Here is a 22,491-nt window from a genome sequence, read left to right on the forward strand (position 1 = left end):
GTGCTTAAAATGAATTATATTTAAATATAGAAATTATATGTAAATTATTCCTCCTCCATCTGAAGAGTAAAGTAGTTGGAGTTTCCCACAGTAATGAAAGGAGGAGACAGTGTTATTGCAGAGGGACTGCCTGGTGTCAGGAGTTAATCCAATATGCTGTACCTGTTGGTGTCATAGAGTTAAGCATTTTTGCAGCTGCTTCAGCTCTGTCTCTGCAGCAGTTCTAGCTGGAGCTGATCCAAACCAGATTGCCGTAAGGAAGGCAAACAGTAAATAACTGAACTGGGGAGCTGGCAACTCCAGCCTCCTAGATGCAAAACCAGTTCTAACATCTTGCTTTGCAAGCTGCTGTGACAGAGAGGTGTATCTTGTGCTCATAAGGCTGTTTGATACCAGCAAAAAAGGCTTCTGCAAAGGTCAAGTTCTTCGGGAAACTTATGTAGGAGGTAATATGACAAATATGTGAAGTAAGGAAAAGACTATAAAGGGCTCAACTTCTCTGGTATTTTTTTTGAACAGTTTTTGTATGTCTGTGAATATTTAATTTCTTTGTGTACAGAAAACAAAACCATGCAGTGCATGCAAATTAAAAAAAATGAGCCTGCTGCAACTTTGGATGTGTGGGAATTTGGCTGTAATGAATCTGCTGTTAGGAATTATTTTAATAAAAATTCCATAATAAAATATTTTAATTATGCTTTATTTTTACACAAACCATGTAGACTTTCTACATCCTACTGCTTTTTTTTCTCAGCTGCTAGTATTTTCATAGTATATTTTCTTGACAGAACTGTCTTTTGAGAGTGTGACTTCATTGTTCAGTTCACCTCTGTTGCCATGTAGTTTTACTGTCTAAAGAAAATACAAATAGTTTATTTTCTTTAGTTGCAGTGTTGAAGAAGCCATTATGCTTGTGTGGCTGCTGATTAATGCTCTTCCAGTGGCTACCCTAACCATGAGATATTTACTGTATCCGCGCAATGCAAGTTCAGAGAAGTCAGTTGCTACACTACATTTGACAACTTACAATATACTAGTAACATGTAGCCTTTGTGCAGATGTGAATGACACATTGAGAGACAATACTTTGGGAGTATAACTGTGAGAAGAAAAATCGAATGTCCTCTTTCCGTAAGTAATACCAAATTATTCAAATGTATTTAAAATCAAATGCAGTTTTGACTGGAATGCAGGAATTAATGGTTTTAAGTGTTTAATTTTTTTTTGTCTGCAGTCCACTGTTGAAATTCTTTCCAGATCAGTAGTCATCAAAATGAATGTGCCTGTTATCATTGACAAAAAGACTTTTTAAATTGAGATCTTGAAGTCTTTATCATCTGGTATGAAAGGGCTCTGCCTTATTGGAAATCTTGCAAAACTTTAAGAACCTAAACCTGAAGGCAGTTTTGTGTGTGATGAGCATAGGTGTTCATGGTTTAGTCTCAGAAATAGAAACCATGTTTCAAGTGCAGGTTTGGGGAAGATGATGTCCAGAAATGCATTTATGTACAACGTGCGCTTTTTCCCTTGAAAAATGGAAAATACATCAAAACATCAAAAGGAGGGCTTTCTTCATCACAGCTGCTCTGCCATGTGTAGGTGTGCATGCAGGTTTCATGTATGACTGCTCAGTTTATTGCACCCCCCCTCATTCCAACTTTGTTATGCACCAGTTGTTGATGTAGGTGGTGCCTTGAGGACCCTCCTTGGGGCGCAGCAGTGTGTAGCTGTGAAGAGCTGGGCCATAGGAAGACCAAGACAGAATTAGGAGGTATCTCCATCTGTTTTTCTGTTCAGACTCTGCTTTACTGCTGGGTGCTGATTTTTTTAATGAAGTTCTTAATTCTCCCAATAACTCTCAAGCTTCTTACAGATTTGTGCCTTTTCCAACAAACAGCCATGACGCTGCAGTACTTGAGATAAAATATACCCTTTTTCAAAGTAGATTCAAGTCCACATCTTTCATCTCTGAGGGAAATCCCTATTCATCACGTTTTAGGATCTCTGGACATGGACAGCAAGGACAGCAAGGACAGAAGAGAGAGCTCTTTTTTAACTTGAACGTGTTCCTCGTATGTGATCTGCAGGGGCCAGAGAGGATCTTCTCAGTCTTTCTGCAGAGGCAGAGGGTAAAATGCTGAAGACTGAGCCACAACCAGTCCTGCTCTGCGTAAAGGAGAAAATGCCACCATATAGCAATTTATCTGCCTGTTAATTTAAAGAAAATCACAGCTGTGCCAGTCCTTTGGGGAGTCCAGCCTATTTGTGTGCTAGGCATGCTCTTTGTGGAGCATTAGGAGCTTCAGGTGGGTAAACTTAGTTTCAAGTTGACTGTCAAGATGTTGGCACAGTTCAAGAGAGAGCTGCTATATTCTTTTGAACTGTTACAGAGAAGGAATTGTAGATAGCTGGAGAGCCTTCAACTAAAGTTTAAGACACTGATGGATTTGGGTGCTTCAAAGTGTGGTGGCAGATGAAGTTGGACTGGGGAACATCAGGAGTGGAATGAGGCCTGTTCCAGCCAGGTCCTCTTTGGTAGTGAATATGTCACAGGCAGATGTTCAAACAACACGTGTCTTACCAGGAAATAAAGAACTCTTAGGCAGCTGAAGCATTTCTGCAAACAGAGGCTCACTGTAAATTTTTTTATTTTTTGTTTATTTTTTTTAATCTCCCCTTGAACACCAATTGAAAACTGCATATGCAAAAATCTTGATTCAGTGATTTTGGGTGGTTGGGTTTTTTGGTTTTGTTTTCCTGCTTGGTTGGTTTTGATTTTTTTCTAGCAGGTTCAATATCATCCCTTTGCAGGTTCCCTTCCCTTTCTTCCTCAGGCTTGATTCTGTTCTGTTCTTTTTTCTTATGAGCTAAATACGTTTAGGAGGGTTTTAGTTTCAGTAACTTCTTCCCTACTTATCTACAGGCAGTGCAGTAGCAGCCAATCTTTTGTTCCTGAAACTGCAGTGTTTTTTTAGCTGCTGATAAATCTGCTCATCCTGGGGTTAGAAAGCGTACACTTGTCTACACTTACACTGCGTGTCTGTGACCCATGCGCTTCAACTGCTTTAGGCATCTGGCAAACAAGGACACTTATTGTGCACAAAGAGGAAGGGCAAAGCATTTGTTCCTTTATGAAAAAGGATAGACAACAGTGCTAGAGAAAGTCTTGGTATAATTAAAGTCGATGCTGTGGATCCTATTGTGTAACACCCTCATCAAAAAGTAACATGAAGGCAAAAAGAAAGCCCATGTACTTGAATTTCTGGCAATAGTAAGCTGCGTGTGCTACAGTGAATGAACCTTGAGTTACTTGAAAAGGATTCTTCTCAGTCTGCCATGCTGGAGCTGCTTCTGGGAAACCTTATTCTCCTTGACAACTTCTCTGTGATAAACAGCTTATATGCCTTATGTGTGGGAACAAAGTCTCCCCCTGTAACAGATTCAGAGGAATCAAATGAGTATGAGTCTGCATCCCTGAAGTGTTCGGTAAGTGATTTTCTGTAGCTGACAGATAGTCAGCTTTGGCTGGTACAATGAACACGAAGAAAATGTAGAAAGGAGACAGAAGAATCTAGGAATGATAATCATCATAATCAGGACATAGATGCTACAATGATTGGGGAACAAAAATAATGGGTTATTCAGGTCTAGTTTAAAATTACTTGACCTGCTTTTGCCTGCAGTAAACTCTTGGTGACTGTATTAAGGAATAGCTTGTGATATTGTAAAGTAAAACATCCTTATGTATGTTTGTATGAAAAAACAGAGTGTATAAATTATTAATGAGGGAGCAATAGCAATGGGTTTTTAGTTCAAGTCAGTCCATGAAATTTTGATAACGGCTAAAACCAGTAGAAGTGGTTATGATGATGTTTTAAAATAAATAAAGAAATTTTAAAATTCTCAGAGGATACTGATCTTCACAATTTTCCCTTCATAATAGCACTTAACTGACTAGCTACTCTTTAAAATTCACCTCAACCCAAATATTTGGAATGAGTTTTTGTGAGGAGGATACACAGGTGACAGTGGATAGTCATCCTATATATCTTGCTATGCCTGTGGAGCTATGATTTTGAATGTCATCTGCACTTTAAATTATTTTTAGACTCCCTAATCCTAAGGACATTTTTCATAAAGAAACCGGAAACTATATGGATCTTACTTTTGCACACAAAATTATGATCCCAGAAAACTTTACTGGTGAAATAAAAGAAGTTGAAGCTGGAAAATGACAACAAAACCCCCCAGTTTGCCTATGCAAAAATGTGAAGAAATAAAGATAGATGACTGTGAAAACATGTGTGAGGAACAAACCTAAATCGAGGTAATGCCTTCCTTAAATTCCCATGTAGGAAATGGAAGTGTCTTCCCCTCTTGCTTTTAAAACAAAGACACAGCAGTAGAAGTAATAATAAAAAAACTCAGGCTGCCTAGTTAGCATACCTACTCTTGGTCCTTGTGTGATCATCAAAATGAAGCTGTCCTCTAATGAGGGGGACATGCCAGAAGGCATAATGGAGGTTGTGATGTACTCAGTCATACCTTTCTATACACAAATCTTTACTCTAAAAAGAATAATATTTATCTGACTTCAGCTGCAATTGTTAGACATACAGAAGCCTTCAAAACATTCAGTGTCCAAAACAACAGGTGAAACAACTAGTCCATTTTATTATTCCACTGTGATAGTGAGTCTTCTATCTTCACTGCACTGACCTAACTGCACAAGCATCTTTCATCTTGGGTTTGTCTTCCTGTGTCCCTGGGTACTTGTGAACCACGATGTCTTTCTAGAGTTACAGATCCCATACCTGTTTTCCCAGTCTGACCTACCACAGTCTAAGGCCAGCGGCTGGGGTTAAGCTCTGCACCGAGGTTGGATGTCGAGCTGCTTGAAGATCTCGGCTGAATACTGCATTTGCTAATCTTGATGCGAGTATGATGTTGACCTTGGAAAGCATAAATGGTTTGTGGGTTTTCCTGAGTATTACTATATGTCTGGAAAGAGTTGAGGACATCTGGAAAGAAAAGCCAGAAATATGTGAAGGAGATGGATGAATAATCAGTATGACCAGGTGATTCCTGTATGTTTTTCAGAATCTGTTTTTCATCTTTTCTAAAGAGCAAATCTCAAAGTAAGGAACTGTGCGCTACATGTGCACACCACAGTTATTTTCAGTGTAAACAGTTTGATGGGTTGAAAAATAGTTTTGTTAATATGTAAATTGTGCTGTAAGACATTCCTAATGGTTGCATTAGTTTAAAGGCTTCCTGAGGCTAAAATAGTAATAACATGTAAAACAAGATAGCATGGGTAATATTTTGATTACGAAAAAAAATATGTGTATATCTCAGTAAACATTTTCAGAAACAGACATGATTATTTCTGTGGAAGGAAAAATAGCTGCTATGGCTGAAAACCTACTAATAAAAATGTATTGGGAGAGAGGAGAACCAGTTCAAAGTTTCTTTTAAGTCTCCATCACAAAGAGTTGAATTATTATGATAGTTGCTGTTCTGACAGTCAAGTGACAGATTTTGGTATGGTTTTGAGCTGTCCATTAACTATACCACTTCCATTTTGTGAATGTTTTGAGTAGCCCACTGAGTAGCTACTGGCTGAAAAGTAGGAGTCACAGTGGGAAGCTGAAGGGGAACGGGCCTCCAGAGCATTTAGTGTTTAATGGGTCTACAGCTGTAGTGAAGCAGTGTGCAGAAATAATTCTGATTAGGCTTGGTCGACCAGATGACAAGATGGGCCCAGCCCCTCTGTCATTCAGCTCTTAAATTCAGAAAAAAATTCTGCTTAAATTCAATTAAAGAAAAAAAATCTGTTCTGTCAGTTGCATCTTAACTTATTTCTTGATATAGTTTGCTGACAAAGGCAGAAGGGAACGAGTAGTTAAGGGCAATTCTGCCAATATAGTAGCTTTTCATCTGGGACATAATTTTGGATGGAATGGTCAAAACCATGAAATTAGTAATTTCTGTTACTTGATGATGAATCTTCACATCAAAAATAAATCGCCTGTAGTTGTAACTTCTGGTTTTCCAAGTTTTTTAGCTTTCTTGTCTGAGTCCTTTGCGTGTGAAGTAGAAGCTTACGTTAAGATACCCTGGTTCAATTTCAGCAAGTTTAAGAGGTCAGGTGGATGCAGTCACTTCTGAACCTCACTAACAATCTGCCTTGAAGCAGTATCTTAAGTAGAGATTGTGGTTTTGTGAAGAAAAGCATTGTTCTAATAAGCCTTGAGAACAGAATAGGTTTCAAAGGAGCAGATGAGTTTATTCTGAACTAATGTTGCTACTAATAAATGCTGACAGAATGCTTACTGCTACCTATAAAAAGCTGCAAGCCCCCTGAAGTTAGAAACATTTTAACTGCACTTTAAAAAAAACCACGAAAACAGTAAAAAATAAAGTCTGGATTTGTGGCAGAACAGAAATGAAAAGTTTTAAATAGGGTTTCTTTAGAAGTTGAAAAGGTGCTATTCTGTACCAGTGTACTCTCGTGTCTTCTTCAGGCAGTGTTGATGAGGACCAGGGGATTGCCCCAATCAATGGCAAGTGACAAAGTTGAGTGGACATTAAGGAAAATTGACACTAGAGCTCTAAGATAAGAGGAAAGTTCCATGTAGTTGCTTAGGGGGAAATTAAGGTAAAGATATTGATTAAAATCTTGTTGATTTTACTGACTGCATTGCTTATGCACCATGTATGATGAAAAGGAACTGTATTTTTGTTTTGTTGTTGATCACAGCCAATGACTCTTAAATAAACAAATTGAAAAATGCCCTAATACACTGGCCATCATTTTACTAAAAGGTTCGTGCAGCTAAGCAGATTTAGCTGGGCTTTGAAATAAGTACAGGGCAATGTTTAACCTCTATTGTATGGTCACAAAGCCTGTGCTGATCACAGGGAAGCTTGGGAGGGCTGAGAACAAAGCGATGGGCTGCTGGAACCAGCTCCTCTTGTATCTGCTTCTGCACACAATCCAGCAGCAGCAGAGTTTAACAGCAGAGTTTTGTGAAGATTACAACATGAAGGGGATCGTGTTACAAATCTGCACCTCTTGCTGACAAAAAGAAAGCAGGAAAAAAAAGGAGGAAGAGGACTAAGGAGTATATAGCTATATGCACAAGGTACTGGCCAACTTCCGTTTTCTATTCTGTTTCTTCTCAATCACTTACATAGTTGAGATTTGTGTACCTACCTTAGTATTGGTTATTTGGATTTGTTGGAGTGGACTGACATGAAGAAATGGATCTTATACCTCTGAAGAGGAGAATGAACCTGTTCTATGTAACTTACTTAAATATTTGACTTTGGTTAACAGTCTAGGAAATTAAATTGATGAAGTTTCAATTTGCATCCATGGAGGAAGGGCATGACTTTGCAACATGTTAAAGATCAGATGAAAATTATATTCTATTTTGATTATTATGTGTAAAATTAAGACATTATTTTTACAGATGTTAATAGGCCAGACCACTTACCTTAGGAATTGTCTTCATGCGGATGTGTGTATAAGAAATGAAAAAACAGTTACTTTTGGTGTATTTTCAGGATATTCTTTTTCCATTATTAGCTCTTCTGAATCATCTGGGGTTGAGCACTACTGGAGATAAGATAGATGTGACAGAAAGATGGATCTCTGACCTCATCAACCAACAGGGTAGCTTCTCCTTTTCTTAGGGCTTCTGATCACTCCTTTGTTCTGAAAGAAGAAATGACAGGAGGTTGAAAATGGAGCTCTGTAGTACTGGATTGCATAAAACTGCTCTTAAATACACTAAATAAAGTTTATATGTCACAAAGCAAATACTTTTAGAGGTCCCCTGAAAATGTTTTATAATAAATAACTTTCTGCAGTACTGTAAAGCAAATGGACCCTGAATTATGTGTGTGTGTATATGCACATGCAGTATTAATTTTAGGAGAAAGCTGCATGTTGTTGACTCGTTCTATTGCTTTTTAAGGTTACTGTAAGAATATTAAAGCATCTTAACCTTGTAATGAATATTTGAATATATTTTATATAAAACCATTTGGCCAATCAGATTATAAAGGAAAAGTGGAATTTCTGTATTTTGAATTTTTTTACATAGTTATGTGTTACAATCTATGTATTTTTCATTCAGAGTTTAACATCCCTGAAGTTTATCAACAATGTTAGTAGAAAAGCTTGTAAAGTGACAATACTATTTAAATTTCAGTTCTTTCACAAGTTTTTAAATTGAGTACATAGTAAGCATGGTATCAGTTATAGAACAGTAAAACATGTGCTTTACATTTCCACAATACGCTAGCAGCCAAACTAATACACAGAAAATCAGAAATTTAACCATGTTTCATCTAATCTGTAGACTTTTATTAAACCAAATTTTTGTATTTTGCCCTTGCCTTGATTTTTTTTTTTTCATGCTATCTCACTCTCTCATCATTTTCCTGTAAGGATGCCAGTATGAAGTATATGAGTATATGGGACTTTACCTGTTCAGTTCTGGAAGATGATGGCACAAAGCCCATCAAAGTATAGTCTTTATGCTCTTAATACTGTGAATAAGAATGCAAACTTAAAAAACACCTGAGTTTCCATCTTTATTTCTTCATTCCATCTGAGTTGGGTTTTGGATGTTCAGGTGCTCTTCTGCACATGATTTACAGAACTCCTGATGGCTGTGTTTTCCTTGGACTTTTGAACTTTTGTAAATTGCTCTCCTAAGAGACTTATCAGAGAATATAAATAATGTCACGCCAAAAGAATCTAATCATGAACTGTAAATGTTAAAGCTACAGATGTCAAGAACAACTATGGCAAATATTGAGTTTTGGAGCAGCGTGTGTGTAGTCCAGGAATAAAAGAGACTGATAATTCTAACCATTTCTTACCCAGCAATTGAAACCAGTTTGACTGTATCAGAGGTTTTTTTTCTCCTAAGAGAACACTGAAAATTGTAATTCATTGTATTGTTTCCCAAACTGTATATATAATTACATAAACATGTTTACTTCAAAAGAATTAAGTGGAACCAAATGGTGAGTGGGTTTTTTTTCCACTTCTCTTAATGCATGTTGGAAGCCTTCAAAAGGTTACCTGCAGTGTCAACAGAACTGTGGTTTTCTGCTGTTTGTGAGGTTTCACACCAGCCATCTCTGCATTTAAGATTATGCCTACCTTTTAAATATAGCCCTCGGGGCTACAGCTGTTCTTTAGTGGTAATAATAGCAAGACAGGGACAAATTTCTGTCATCAAGGTAGGTTAGTTGGCAAGGGCTGGTCTACCTCTACATGTTAATGTTTTAGAAAATTAGCCTTCTATAAAATAGACTGGCCATAATCTGATTTTTGTCTGAGTACTGTGGTGTTCCTGCAGCCTTAATAAGCAGTAAGTGTTTTTAGTTCAGAGTATCCAAAAATGGGAGAGCTGTACTGCAGCCCATCAAAGTTAGCATTTTGCAGCCTGATACTGCAAGTCCATGGCTTGTACTCTGGAATGTCATATGGAGGCAGGTGGAATCTGCTCCTGAGGATGCAGTGCCTTGCATGGGAGAACTGCCGGACTGTACAGGGTGGAGAATCAAAACTTAGGCAGTCTCACCTGTGCTGCCCTTTGGAAGGGTCCCTCGGGCTGGAGCGTTCCTTAAAGTGTGCTCTGGTTTTGTCTTGGAGACAGTGAGTTGGTGGATTGAACTGGGCAGGAAGCAACATGAACAGCAGGGTACATGTAGCTCTTACCTTTATGTAATAGAATACATATGATCATTATCTTCTTTGAGTATTGTGGTCAATTAGGAGGTGCATGTATGTAAAATTTATGAATTCAATTTCTGCGTTGACTTGGGCTCATCGGTGTCCTCGTGGTTTGCAGGCAGCTGTTCCAGGTGAATGTAGAGGTGGGGGGTGGGAAGGGATTTGGGTGCCTGAATGAAGATGCAGGTAATGAAATGAATTACCTAAGTGAATTTCACCCCAGTGAAATTAATTAGATATGCCAAACTCCCAAGTTTACATAGATAATGTGTTCTTACCAGTGCTTTATTACGCAGGAGTGAAAAGTTGATTAGAAAGAGTATTGTAAAATTAAAAGACTGTAAGGGGAACCCTTAGTTTGACCTTTTTTGAAGCTCATTTTCAAAATTCATTATCCTACTGGAACCTTGCTTGTTTGAAATTTCATCTCAGAAGGCTGGTTGGCAAAGTCTCGTGGGAGACAGTACTTAAGGGCAAGGGAGCCTATGAGGGCTGGGAGCTCTTCAAAAAGGAAATCCTAGCAGCTCAGGAGAAAGCCATCCCCATGTTCCAGAAAAAAAGCTGGCAGGGCAGAAAACCAGCTTGGTTGAACAGAGAGATCTTGAGTGATATCAAGAAGAAGAGAAACGTTTATGGGCTCTGGAAGAGGGGACAGGCCTCTTGGGTGGACTACAGGCAGGAAGTGAGATTGTGTAGAGAAAAAATCAGAAGGGCTAAGGCTCAGTTAGAAATCAGGTTGGCAAAGTCTGTGAAAGATAACAAAAAAATCCTTCTATAAATATATAAATAATAAAAGGAGGACTAGGGAGACCATACAGTCCCTATTGGACGCAGAAGGAACAACAGTGACAGGGGATGAGGAAAAGGCTGAGGTACTTAATGCCTTCTTTGCCTCAGTCTTGAACTGTAAAGAAAGTTATTCTGTCTGTGTACAAATCCAGGAGCTAGAGGAGCAAAATGAGGCTCCCATGATCCAAGAGGAGGTGGTCAGAGCCTTGCTAGCCTGACTAGACACCCACAAGTCTATGGGGCCGGATGGGATTCATCCAAGAGTACTGAAGGAGCTGGTGGATGTGCTGGCCAAACCCCTTTCCATCATCTTCCAACAGTCCTGGAAGACTGGGGAAGTCCCACTGGATGGGAGGCTGGCTGATGTTGTGCCCAGCTACAAGAAGGGTCGCAGGGAGGACCCAGGGAGCTGCAGGCCTGTCAGTCTGACCTCAGTGCCAGGGAAAGTCATGGAGCAGGTGATCTTGAGTGCTATCATGAAGCACATGCAAGAGAACTGGGTGATCAGGCCCAGTCAACACGGGTTCACAAAAGGCAGGTCTTGCCAAACTAACCTGATCGCCTTCTATGACAAAGTGACTCGGCTGCTGGACAAGGGAAAGGCTGTGGATGTGGTCTTCCTGGACTTCAGTAAAGCCTTTGACACAGTTTCTCACAGCATTCTGCTTGGGAAACTGTCAGCCTCTGGCCTGGACAGGCGCACACTCTCCTGGGTGGAAAACTGGTTGGATGGCCGGGCCCAGAGAGTGGTGGGAAATGGTGTGAAATCCAGCTGGAGGCCAGTGACAAGTGGGGTTCCCCAGGGCTCAGTGCTGGGTCCAGCCCTGTTCAATGTCTTTATCAATGACTTGGATGAAGGCGTCGAGTGCACCCTTAGCAAGTTTGCGGATGACACTAAGCTGGGTGGAAGAGTTGATCTGCTGGAGGGTAGGGAGGCTCTGCAAAGGGATCTGAACAGGCTGGACCACTGGGCAGAGTCCAATGGCATGAGGTTTAACAAGGCCAAATGCCGGGTCCTGCACTTGAGGCACAACAACCCTGTGCAGTGCTACAGACTAGGAGAAGTCTGTCTAGAAAGCTGCCTGGAGGAAAGGGACCTGGGGGTGTTGGTTGACAGCGACTGACCATGAGCCAGCAGTGTGCCCAGGTGGCCAAGAAGGCCAATGGCATCTTGGCTTGTATCAGAAACGGTGTGACCAGCAGGTCCAGGGAGGTTATTCTCCCTCTGTACTCGGCACTGGTGAGACCGCTCCTCGAATACTGTGTTCAGTTCTGGGTCCCTCACCACAAGAAGGATGTTGAGGCTCTGGAGCGAGTCCAGAGAAGAGCAACGAAGCTGGTGAAGGGGCTGGAGAATGGGTCTTACGAGGAATGGCTGAGAGAGCTGGGGTTGTTTAGCCTGGAGAAGAGGAGGCTGAGGGGAGACCTCATTGCTCTCCATAACTACCTGAAAGGAGGTTGTAGAGAGGAGGGAGCTGGCCTCTTCTCCCAAGTGACGGGGGACAGGACAAGAGGGAATGGCCTCCAGCTCCACCAGGGGAGGTTTAGGCTGGACATTAGGAAAAAATTTTTCACAGAAAGGGTCATTGGGCACTGGAACAGGCTGCCCAGGGAGGTGGTTGAGTCACCTTCCCTGGAGGTGTTTGAGGCACAGGTGGACGAGGTGCTAAGGGGCATGGTTTAGTGTTTGATAGGAATGGTTGGACTCGATGATCCGGTGGGTCTCTTCCAACCTGGTTATTCTACGATTCTATGATTCTATGATCTCCACATATGCATTATAATGGAAAAAATTAGCAACTTCCTTCTCAACAAAACCTCAAATATGCTTAAAAAGGGGAGTTCAAGTAACAAAAAGTAAGAAGAGAGAAACTGGGTGCATAATTCTTGTGAAAAAAAGGAAGAAAGTAGTAGCTGAATTCAAAACAAAACCTGCTTTTTCCTCTTTTTTGGTATTGTGTTTTTACTCTGGGGCAGTTAGAAGGAGTTTGTCCCATCCCTCAACAAGAAGTTAGGATATTCTTCCAGAAAGTGGGAAATCAGGGGGGGTTACAAATTGACTGTAAGCCCAGATTTCTATTTTTCTGCGCAAGTGCTGTGACTGAAGTCTTTTCCTGCCATAGAGGCTTGATTTCAGCTGCTGTGACCTCTTCCAGCAGTTGTCTTTGTGCACCTGTATCCCAAAGAGTACTGAAGTGTTTGATCCAGAGGAGAGAGAGATACCTGGGGGGCCTTAAGTTAGGCTACTGAATGCAAGAAAGATGCGCTTAGGCTTCCCTATTGGCTTGTTCAAGCTCTGTGAAGCACTGCCTGTTTTTCACTGGTGATACAGCAAACCTGGATAACTGCATGAGTGGTCTGGTATGATCTGATGTAACCAGCTATGTTATTTCGGAAAGCTAAATGCAAAACATGATTAAGAAACCTAGGAAACTTCTTTTGTGGCTAATGCTTACTTTTTCTTCAGCCCCACTGATGTAAATTAGTTCCTGTTAAAATTCCATTCCACTTTACTTAACTGGATTTAGCATTGCAGCTTTATCAAGATACTTCTGATGTATTTATTGCAGTTTAGCTGTGAATATAATTATTGACCTCTATAAATATTTCAAGTTGTATGTTATTTTTTTCAGGCAAGACAGTAACATAAAGACCTATCATACAGGGGATAAGAAAGAAGAAAAAGTAAAAAGATAGACCATCTCACTCTGAAGCTATTTGTACAAAGGTAAGATATTTTTTTTCCCCTCTAGATTTTAATTTCCTGTCCAAACTGGGGGAAAAAAAAGCTACAGACATCAAGATTCTGTCTGTTAAGTTTCTATCTTTCTGATCAGTTTCTGTTAAGTACCCTCAGGGTATTTATATATGTGCTCTGCTTTTATGTGCATTTCCATGTTTGAGTTAACAGTTTGTGATTAATATAGTTTTTAAAATATCAGCTCAGCTTTTAACTGAAGGGCTTATATCAAGTAGGTTAACTAGAAGAGCAGCTGAAAGTATTCCATAGCTTCACATCATTGAAGGGAGGCTTAATTATCTCTGATGTTCCTTGCTGGAGAGAACAGGTGTCAGGACAAGTCAACTAGTAAAAAAGGGAGTCTGGAAAAATGGACACAGGAATCAGAACTATTTCTGTACCAAAATCGAGAAGTTTATTTTCTTCTAGCATAGATCACAGATCTGGTGACATTCAGAATTCTTTACTCTCACAGTTTGGGTCCCAGTGGTAAAATGCTTGTTTTGGAAGTTTTGAAGTAAGCTTAGATTTTTCTTTTTTTTTAGCCCTCTTCCAACCCCTCCCAGCCTTCGTATTTGAGTTGCATAAATCTTTCAGCATAAGAACAGAGATAGTCTTGCTTTAAGTCTGCAGTAGCTGCTGAATAGTCATCTGTGTTTTAACATCTGATTTGTTTGAATGAAAAATCTGATTTGGGGGTCTTGAATACAGTATTGTATGCAGTCTACTAGACCAGGCCTTTTCTATCTTTTATAGTGCATAGGCATGGGTAGCTGCACAGTGTTTTATCCCTTGTTTTCAGGCAGAGACAGATCTGAAAACATCAATAATGTTTAAAATGGAGAAGAGAGGAGATAAACAATGAATAATTGTGACTTTGGAATTACATGCTAGCGGTGTAACTAGGAGTAACATTTAATGCATCCTCTTTCTAATCTTCCAGGGATCTCTTCTGAAATGATTCTTGAGTTAAGCCACTCAAGAGTTAAATGTAGCTTTGGATAAAGAGGACTGTTACTGTAAGGTTTTCAAACTAGTCTGCTCTGAAAAAAAAAGATAACCATTGAAAACTCTGAAAGGCTTTTTGGATGGTAACCAAGTTAAGGAAGCTCTGAGGTTCTTTGGCTGCTGGCTGCTCTCGCTCACCAGGATCCTGGCACCCTATCGCTGTGCCCTCATTGCCTCCAAAGCTCCAGTTCTTCTGTCAGGGAATGCCACCATACAATACGTCCCCTGGAGCTACTTGGATGAATGACAGCCAGCCAGCTCCAAAGTGACAAGTGTTTAAATGTCTAATTGGGTCAGTGCACAGGTGCCTGTTCCTAAAGAGTGAGATGTTCTAGCTTTTCTCTGTGATGTTCTCTTGATTTCTCTCATTTTTCCTACAGCCGTAAAACAAAACTGCCAGTACATTGATGCACCAGAACAGGCATGGTGAATGGATAAGTGTGATTTCCCATTAGCCTGTTGTGGTTAAACTAGCTTTACCACTTGAGTGCTGACTGGAGGGAAAGCAAAGGAATCGGTTAACGTGATGGGTGTTTGCTGATACAATGGGACATTGTAGTAGACAGTAAAGTGATTTATTTGACTAGTGAAAGCAAATACATGGTCTTAATCTCTATATTAGGTAGTTCTCATACTGGCTCGACCTACAAGCTTGAGCATCAGGAAATGTATGCCAGAGAAAGAGAATTTGTTTTGTATTATCTGAACAACGGGTCTTTTCTTAAGTCTAATAAACAACTTACCTTCGTAGAACACAGTCAGATAAAGGCAACTGATGTGCCAGGGAACTGTTTATTTTTATGGAAGGCTTGGTCTGTGCAGAGAATAGAACTGACATTAAGTCCATGGTCCATGTTACTCAGATACAGTTGCCCTCTTTTTGTCTCTTCCTCAAAGAACCGTAGCTTACCTGGAGTTGGAATGGTTTAGTCCAACACCTCTGCTGCTCAAACCACGGTCAAATAGAGCAGCTTGCTCTTTGGACAAGTGAGTCAAATGCTTGACCACACTTGCAGTAAAGTGCTTTCTTTTATTCAGATGGAATTTCATCTGTTTTAATTTGTGCCCTGAAAAGTGTTGTTTACCCTTGCCCACATGAGATATTTATACCTCCCCGAGCCTTCTCTTCCCCAGGCTACGGTCCCAGCTTTTTCTGTCTCACCACATATGTCACATTCTCCTATCCCTTAATCATCTTTGCAGTCCTTCACTGGACTCGCTCTAGGGTGCTTATGTTTTGCTTGCACTGTGGAGCCCATGAGTGGACACAGCATTCCTGTCTCGCTACTGCTAAGTAGAAGGAAAGGATGATCTCCCCTGACCTGCTGGCAACATTTTTCCTAAGATAGCCCAAGATGCTATTTGCCTTCCTTGCTACAGGGGTTCACTGCTGGCTCATAGTCTACTTGGAATCCACCAGGAGTCCTAGGTGCTTTTCTGCAGATCTGATTTCCAGCTGGTCGTCCCCCATCCTGTACTGGTGCCTGAGGTTACTGCTTGCCAGGTATGGAACTTTGTATTTCCTTTTTTTGAACTTCCTGAGATTCCTTTTGGCTTCAGCTTTTTGAGGTTCCTCTGAATGCCAGTGCAACCAGCTGGTGTATCAGCCACTGTTCGCAGTTTGTGCCGTCACCAAACTTGCTGAAGGTGCACTGTGTCCCATCCCGATTATTAATTGATTAAACAGTAATGACCCCAGTATTGATCCCTTGGCTACACCAGCAGTGACTTCCCGCTGATCACAACCCTTTGAGTCTGGTAGTTCAGCCAGGCTCCAGCCCACCTCACTGCCCGTTTTGTCTAGTCTGTACTTTATCAGTTTGTCTATGGGATTTTATGGGAGACAACGTCAAAAGCCTTGCAAAAGTCAGGATAAACAACATCTGCTGCTCTCCAGTCATCCCATGAGCCAGCCATTAGCTGGCTTGTTCTGCTCAGACTGTCTCAGTCCCAGCAGGTGCTGCTGGCAGGGTTGCTCCATGAAATCAGTGTCTCCCCAGTTCACGGCTTGTTTAAAAAAAATACTGTTGGTTTTACTTTGGCTGACTTGCATGTGTGTTTCTAAAATAATGCTTATTTTTTGATGGCATGTATTTTAAAGTAGTCATTTAAACATTGTCAGATTTGGAAGTATTCTAAGTGGTGTGAAGTCAGCAACATAGCTGTTGTCAACATTGTTTATGTAGCAACTGCTTATGTTCCTACCTCGCTGTGTCCTTGCTAATAAAATGATTTGCTGACAGAGGTGGAAAATAAAGACAAAAAAAAGGTTAGACACTGTATTATGGCTGTTTCTATAACAAGCAGACTGAAGAAAGGAAACCTTGGTAGGAATCAGAGGAATTATTTATAATAAGTACAATTTTTAAAATTTACATTATTCCTTGTAAAACTTTGATTGTGAGAAATGTCTCATTCTAATAGGACTGGCATATCATCTAGTTAAATATAGGAAACTTGACAGGAGAAATCATGTGGAAAAAGGAAGCATATTTCAGTAATGTATAGTTTCATAACATCAGCAAAGACAGAATGAAAAGTGTTTCTTATTCAAGAATGTAGATGTAAGTATTTTTAAGTGACAGAAATTCCCTCGAGAAATCAGAGACATTTTTAATGGTCTGGAAAATGGGAGGCTGTAGGAAAGGAACGCTGCTTGTTTCTGTTGTAAAAAACATGGATTTGTTTATGTTAAAAGCATTTATTTAATGATAATAAACTGATATTTTTCATAAATTCATTTGCAGCTAAGCAGAGTTATAAACAGAAGTAGTTGTAACTTATTTAAGGATCAGAACCACTGTAGCCCTACTAAAGCCTGCCCAAATGCAGTAAATGTGTGGTTTCAAGGATAATTGTAGTGTTTGCAAGAAATGTTAGGATTTGCCCAACTTTTTTTCTCAATTCACAGACTTTATTTCCTTGCATGTAAATTGGTTAAATAAAATGACCTTTGACCTGGATGAAGGCATTGAGTGCACCCTTAGCAAGTTTGCGGATGACACTAAGCTGGGTGGAAGTGTCGATCTGCTGGAGGGTAGGGAGGCTCTGCAAAGGGATCTGAACAGGCTGGACCGCTGGGATGAGTCCAATGGCATGAGGTTTAACAAGGCCAAATGCCGGGTCCTGCGCTTGGGACACAACAACCCTATGCAGTGCTACAGACTAGGAGAAGTCTGTCTAGAAAGCTGCCTGGAGGAGAAGGACCTGGGGGTGTTGGTTGACAGCGACTGAACATGAGCCAGCAGTGAGCCCAGGGGGCCAAGAAGGCCAATGGCATCTTGGCTTGTATCAGAAACGGCGTGACCAGCAGGTCCAGGGAGGTTATTCTCCCTCTGTACTCGGCACTGGTGAGACCGCTCCTCAAATACTGTGTTCAGTTCTGGGCCCCTCACCACAAGAAGGATGTTGAGGCTCTAGAGTGAGTCCAGAGAAGAGCAACAAAGCTGGTGAAGGGGCTGGAGAACAGGTCTTACGAGGAGCAGCTGAGAGAGCTGGGGTTGTTTAGCCTGGAGAAGAGGAGGCTGAGGGGAGACCTTATTGCTCTTTACAACTACCTGAAAGGAGGTTGTAGAGAGGAGGGAGCTGGCCTCTTCTCCCAAGTGACAGGGGACAGGACAAGAGGGAATGGCCTCAAGCTCCGCCAGGGGAGGTTCAGACTGGATATCAGGAAAAAAAATTTCACAGAAAGGGTCATTGGGCACTTGAACAGGCTCACCAAGGAGGTGGTTGAGTCACCATCCCTAGAGGTGTTTAAAAGACGGGTTGACAAGGTGCTCAGGGACATGGTTTAGTGGTAGATAGGAATTGTTGGACTCAAGGATCCTGGAGGTCTTTTCCAACCTGGTGATTCTTTGATTCTATGATTCTATGAAATGGACCTCTTTCTTCACATGTTCCTTTTTTAGCTTTCTTGCAATATGTCTTTTTTCATATGCTAAAATAGGACAGCATATAAGGAAAATATATAATCCTTAGTTACTTATACACAGAGTTTTTTCACAAGAACTTTTGGTGATGACTTAGAGGTATCAGTTTTACGCTACATGAGTTATTGCAAGTTTGAGTTCGTTCCTGCATTGACCATTAATACAACCATAGATGCCATAAATAAACATTTTATAGCGTTTTTTTTAACGTAGTGTTTAAAGGGGAGGGAGGTAAAGTAATGAAAAGAAACATTAAACAAGTTTTTGTTCTGTGTTTGTTTTCTATGTCTTTGAAAGCTTTCTGAGCTTTCAGCTTCCTGTGAGAGAAGCAGTGGTGAAAGGTCTTGGGAATATATTTAAGTGTCATGTATTTTTTCCTTGCTGCTTGTGTCCATTAGTATCCAACTAACACTGTGAAACACAGAAGGCAGGAACCAGGAATATTAAGGCATGAATTTATTCTACCTCATCTTAGGAGCTTGGATGCCTCAGTTAAATTAACAACGTAGTTATTTAATCAATGGGAATTGATCCAATTAAAGAGGAACACAATTTTTTATAGGCAATTTTAATTATTTTCTAATTTATCTTATCCAGCCACCTGTATGTCCACTGAAACATGTGCAAGCAGAAAAAAAGAGTTGGTGTGTAAGTGCTAACAAGGAGCAGAAAAGTATTTAGAAATGAGGGCGAACAGGAGATCAGTGAGCTGCTGCAGAAATTTCAGCCTATGAATTTGACGGCTTCTTTCCACTGTTCCTTTTTTCTTTTCCCAGTTCTCTTAATCAAACTAGTATTATTTTCCTCCTCTGAAAATGTTGCACCCGTTCTCACTATTTTTCATCCATTGTTAAATATCCTGTTGTTAGTATAGAGTGGGCAACTTTAGGGGAATTATTTTGTTACTGTTTCTTGTTGATAATGAAACTACTGGAAATGACTAAAACTCTCTGTGAAGATCTTTGAAAATGAAGTTAACTTACCTTCTGTTACCATATAGGATTCTTTTATCATAATAAGTTGTGACTTAAAGCCTCCTGAAGTTTGGAAGTCAGGTTTATATAGTTGTATTAGTAACTTTTCCCTGCTAAAATAGTGATGCCTCAATGGAAGCTTAGTAAACATGCTTTTACTTATTTCAGCTACTCTGTATGACAAAAATATACAATTTAATCTTTAAAGACTCTCAACTCTATGCAGTTAATAGAAAAATAACATAATTCGGTTTTCGAGGTCATCCGGTGGGCCTGGAAAGCATCCAGTCCAACCTCCTATTCAAGGCAAGGCAAACTTGAGTGTCTGAGCAGATTGTTCAGAGCTTTGTCTCATTCAGCTTTAAAAAACTCCAGGGGAGGAGATTTTACAGGCTCCTTGAACAGCTTGGTATGTCCTTAACTGCTCTCCTTTGAGAACTTTTTTTTATTTAAGTCTGATTGAACTTATCCTTCCTCTAACTTGTGACCACCACCTCTTGGCTTTTTGTAGTGCACCTTCAAGAAGGCTGGCTCTGTGTTTTCTGCAATCCTCCTTCCTCAGACTTTGGAGTTTGGTACAGGGAATGTACAAAAACCCTGAAACACCCTATCTCGGTACTTTATGAAATACCAAGATACTGTTTGGAAGCATTATACTACCTGTTTAAAGTCCTATTCTATTAAAAATTTTACAGAGCATGTAAATGTGAGAAATGGGCAAGGAAGCATATTACTGAGAGATTGTGGCTTTGTACCAAGACCTTTTGTACAAAAATTCCCAGAGACATCTTTTTTTTCCCTAAATCTGTCATGTGGAAAGCTTGGAAATGCTGATTTTTTTTTTATAGAGTAGTTTGCCAGCGTGTTAGCTCATGCTCACATTTTCAGCAGGATGTAGTAATAAACAAAGAAAGTGAAAGAAAGAACATAATCGGTATTTTGGAAAAACTTGTGATGCTGTATGACACAAAAGATGACCTTACAAAATCAGTTAGAAGACCAGCTGGATTTAGTGGACAAATGATAACAGTTAAAACATGGAGAGGAATAAAATGTTCTTTTAAGTCACTATTATTCTGTATAATAAGAGAAGAAAACAAGATGCTGTTTTATTAAAAATTTATGGAAAAGTTAGTAAATTTAATGAACAGACGTATTTATGCTTCAATAGACAGATTTATGCTTCAATAAAATGTAAGGAATATAATGAAGGCAGCAAATGTGTTGCATTTTAGTATCGGGAGGGCTTCAGCCTTTGTTTGATGGCCAATGTCCTAGCTTTACTAGGATTCTCATAATTTACTCTGTTTCTAAAATATAATTTGCAAAACAGAATGAGAAATTTAGTCCCAGCAACACAGATGTTGTCTGTGGATGGAAGGCTGGACAGATAACTAATGTTCATCTTTTTACTGCAGGTAGGTATATCAGATGTTCAGGCATTGTTCTGTATTTATGTCCTATGACAAGCAATCCTGAGTTTTTCCTTGGTCTCTCCTTCTGGTAGAAAGCTGATTTTTGTGTTTTCATTTCATTTTTTTCTACCAAGGGTTCCTTTCTGTCTTTACTTGTACCATTGCTCAAATATCTGTGTTATTTGCAGTAGATAGTTTTCTTTCCCTTACTTCAAGCCTAGCCCAAGGCATTCTTGGCGCTTTTTATTTCTTGCTTTTTATCCCCATGGTGCTGCATATGACAATGCAATAATCAGACTGAAGGTATGTAAGAAAGGAAATTAGTCAGAAGTGCTTATTAGTTGAAGATTAAAAATAAGTCTAGAAGCAGACCACAGACTTTAATATAAGGGTTCCAGTTTGTTGGGGGTTTTTGTTGGTCTTTTTATTTTTGCCTTTTTCTTTTTTTTTTTAATGAAATACTCATTCTTAGTTATTTTAATATTTTTAAAAGTGCATTTTAGGAATCTCATTTTGTATCTCAAGAAGTGCTATGTCTTTCATTTTCCACCCATGCTATATTACATTTGAGTTCTGGTATAGTATGTAGACTTCTAGATTTCAGGTAAACAGGAAGTGGTAATGTGTACAGTGCATATGGTTCTGCTTTCCATTCAAGGGAGGTCTAACACAGATATTCTTCTTAATGAACTTTATGCCTGCAAGGGAGGGATAAACACTAAAGGTTTATCCTACAAGAACATTTCCAATTTAATAAATCTCTTTGCTGTGAACAGCACACACCTTACTGCACAGATGTGTGTGAAAGAGAGAGAGAGAGATAATCTTCAAAGCACAGGATTTCTCTGGATGTAAGATACTTGTGGAAGATTGAACAACCCAATCAGTAATCAGTCAGAGGACCTCCCTGACTTTCATGTTCTTTCTGTGTCTTTGCCAGACCTAATAGGTGCTGCTTGCGTTTGTAGGCATGTGTCCTTTGCATCAACAGATGCTGTACATGTTTGGTAATTACCAGTGGTAATTATCAGCCTGTGCTGTTCCTGAAATGAGACCATTCCTGAGCCATTTTTTACTCCTGTTAGACCTTGGATATGTACTTCCAAATCTCATTGATTTCACATTATCAGACATGATCAAAAGCTTACAAAAGCTTCCACCCTCTCACCCCTAATATTCTGTACCTATTTTACTTAAGAGATTCTTTCACGCTAGTTCAGCCTGACAAAAGTACACACTATGTTAGGACATGATTACAAGAGGTACAGAGGTAAATTTAGAGAGGACAAGAAAGGTTGAAGATGGTAATGAAGGAAGGAGTTATATTTTTCTGCACAAAGAATGGTTTTCTCTTTTTTCAGAGACGTTAACTGAGGTTAAAAGATAGAAATCTTTTAAGAAAACTAATTCTTTAAATTAGCACTTCTTGGAAGATAATTAAAAAACATGACTTCAAAACTTAAATTGCATTATTTAGTATTATTTAGTATTATTTAGTCTCAGAAACCCAGAGGCTGTACAGAATCTCAAGATTAAAAGCAGATGTGCCCCTAATGGGTCATCTAGTTGTGTAACTGTTAGTCATGAGTGCACTTCTGGGTGAAAGACTTAAGTGAGAATACAGTAACAGTTTGAACTGTATAAATAAAAGTTAAAATATGATTAAATACAGTTTTTTCAGGCTGTGACTTAAGAGAACCCTTCTTGATCTCTGTTCTTCATTCTACAAGTGTACATACATTCAAGTATTTTAAAAAATGATAGAGAATTTGAATAGAAAGATCCAGGGAATATAGAGGTACACAGTCTGGGGCTTCCAAAATATTTTTACTTTCCATGATTTCTTCTAAATGATTTACCATTTTCACAAATCTTT

The 22,491-nt window shown here is 39.6% G+C and overlaps 1 protein-coding gene across 23 annotated transcripts in view; it reads left to right on the forward strand.

Moving 5' to 3' along the window:
• NRCAM (neuronal cell adhesion molecule) overlaps positions 1-22,491 on the forward strand; it is a 153,257-nt gene that overhangs the window by 36,429 nt on the left and 94,337 nt on the right. For all 23 annotated transcript variants that reach the window (XM_069851606.1, XM_069851614.1, XM_069851633.1 and 20 more), the window contains exon 2: positions 13,183-13,277. The gene's annotated coding sequence lies outside the window, so the exon portion shown is untranslated. The remainder of the gene's footprint in view (positions 1-13,182; positions 13,278-22,491) is intronic.

Source organism: Phaenicophaeus curvirostris, chromosome 1 (assembly GCF_032191515.1).
Source record: "Phaenicophaeus curvirostris isolate KB17595 chromosome 1, BPBGC_Pcur_1.0, whole genome shotgun sequence".
Classification (NCBI taxonomy): Eukaryota; Metazoa; Chordata; class Aves; order Cuculiformes; family Cuculidae; genus Phaenicophaeus; species Phaenicophaeus curvirostris.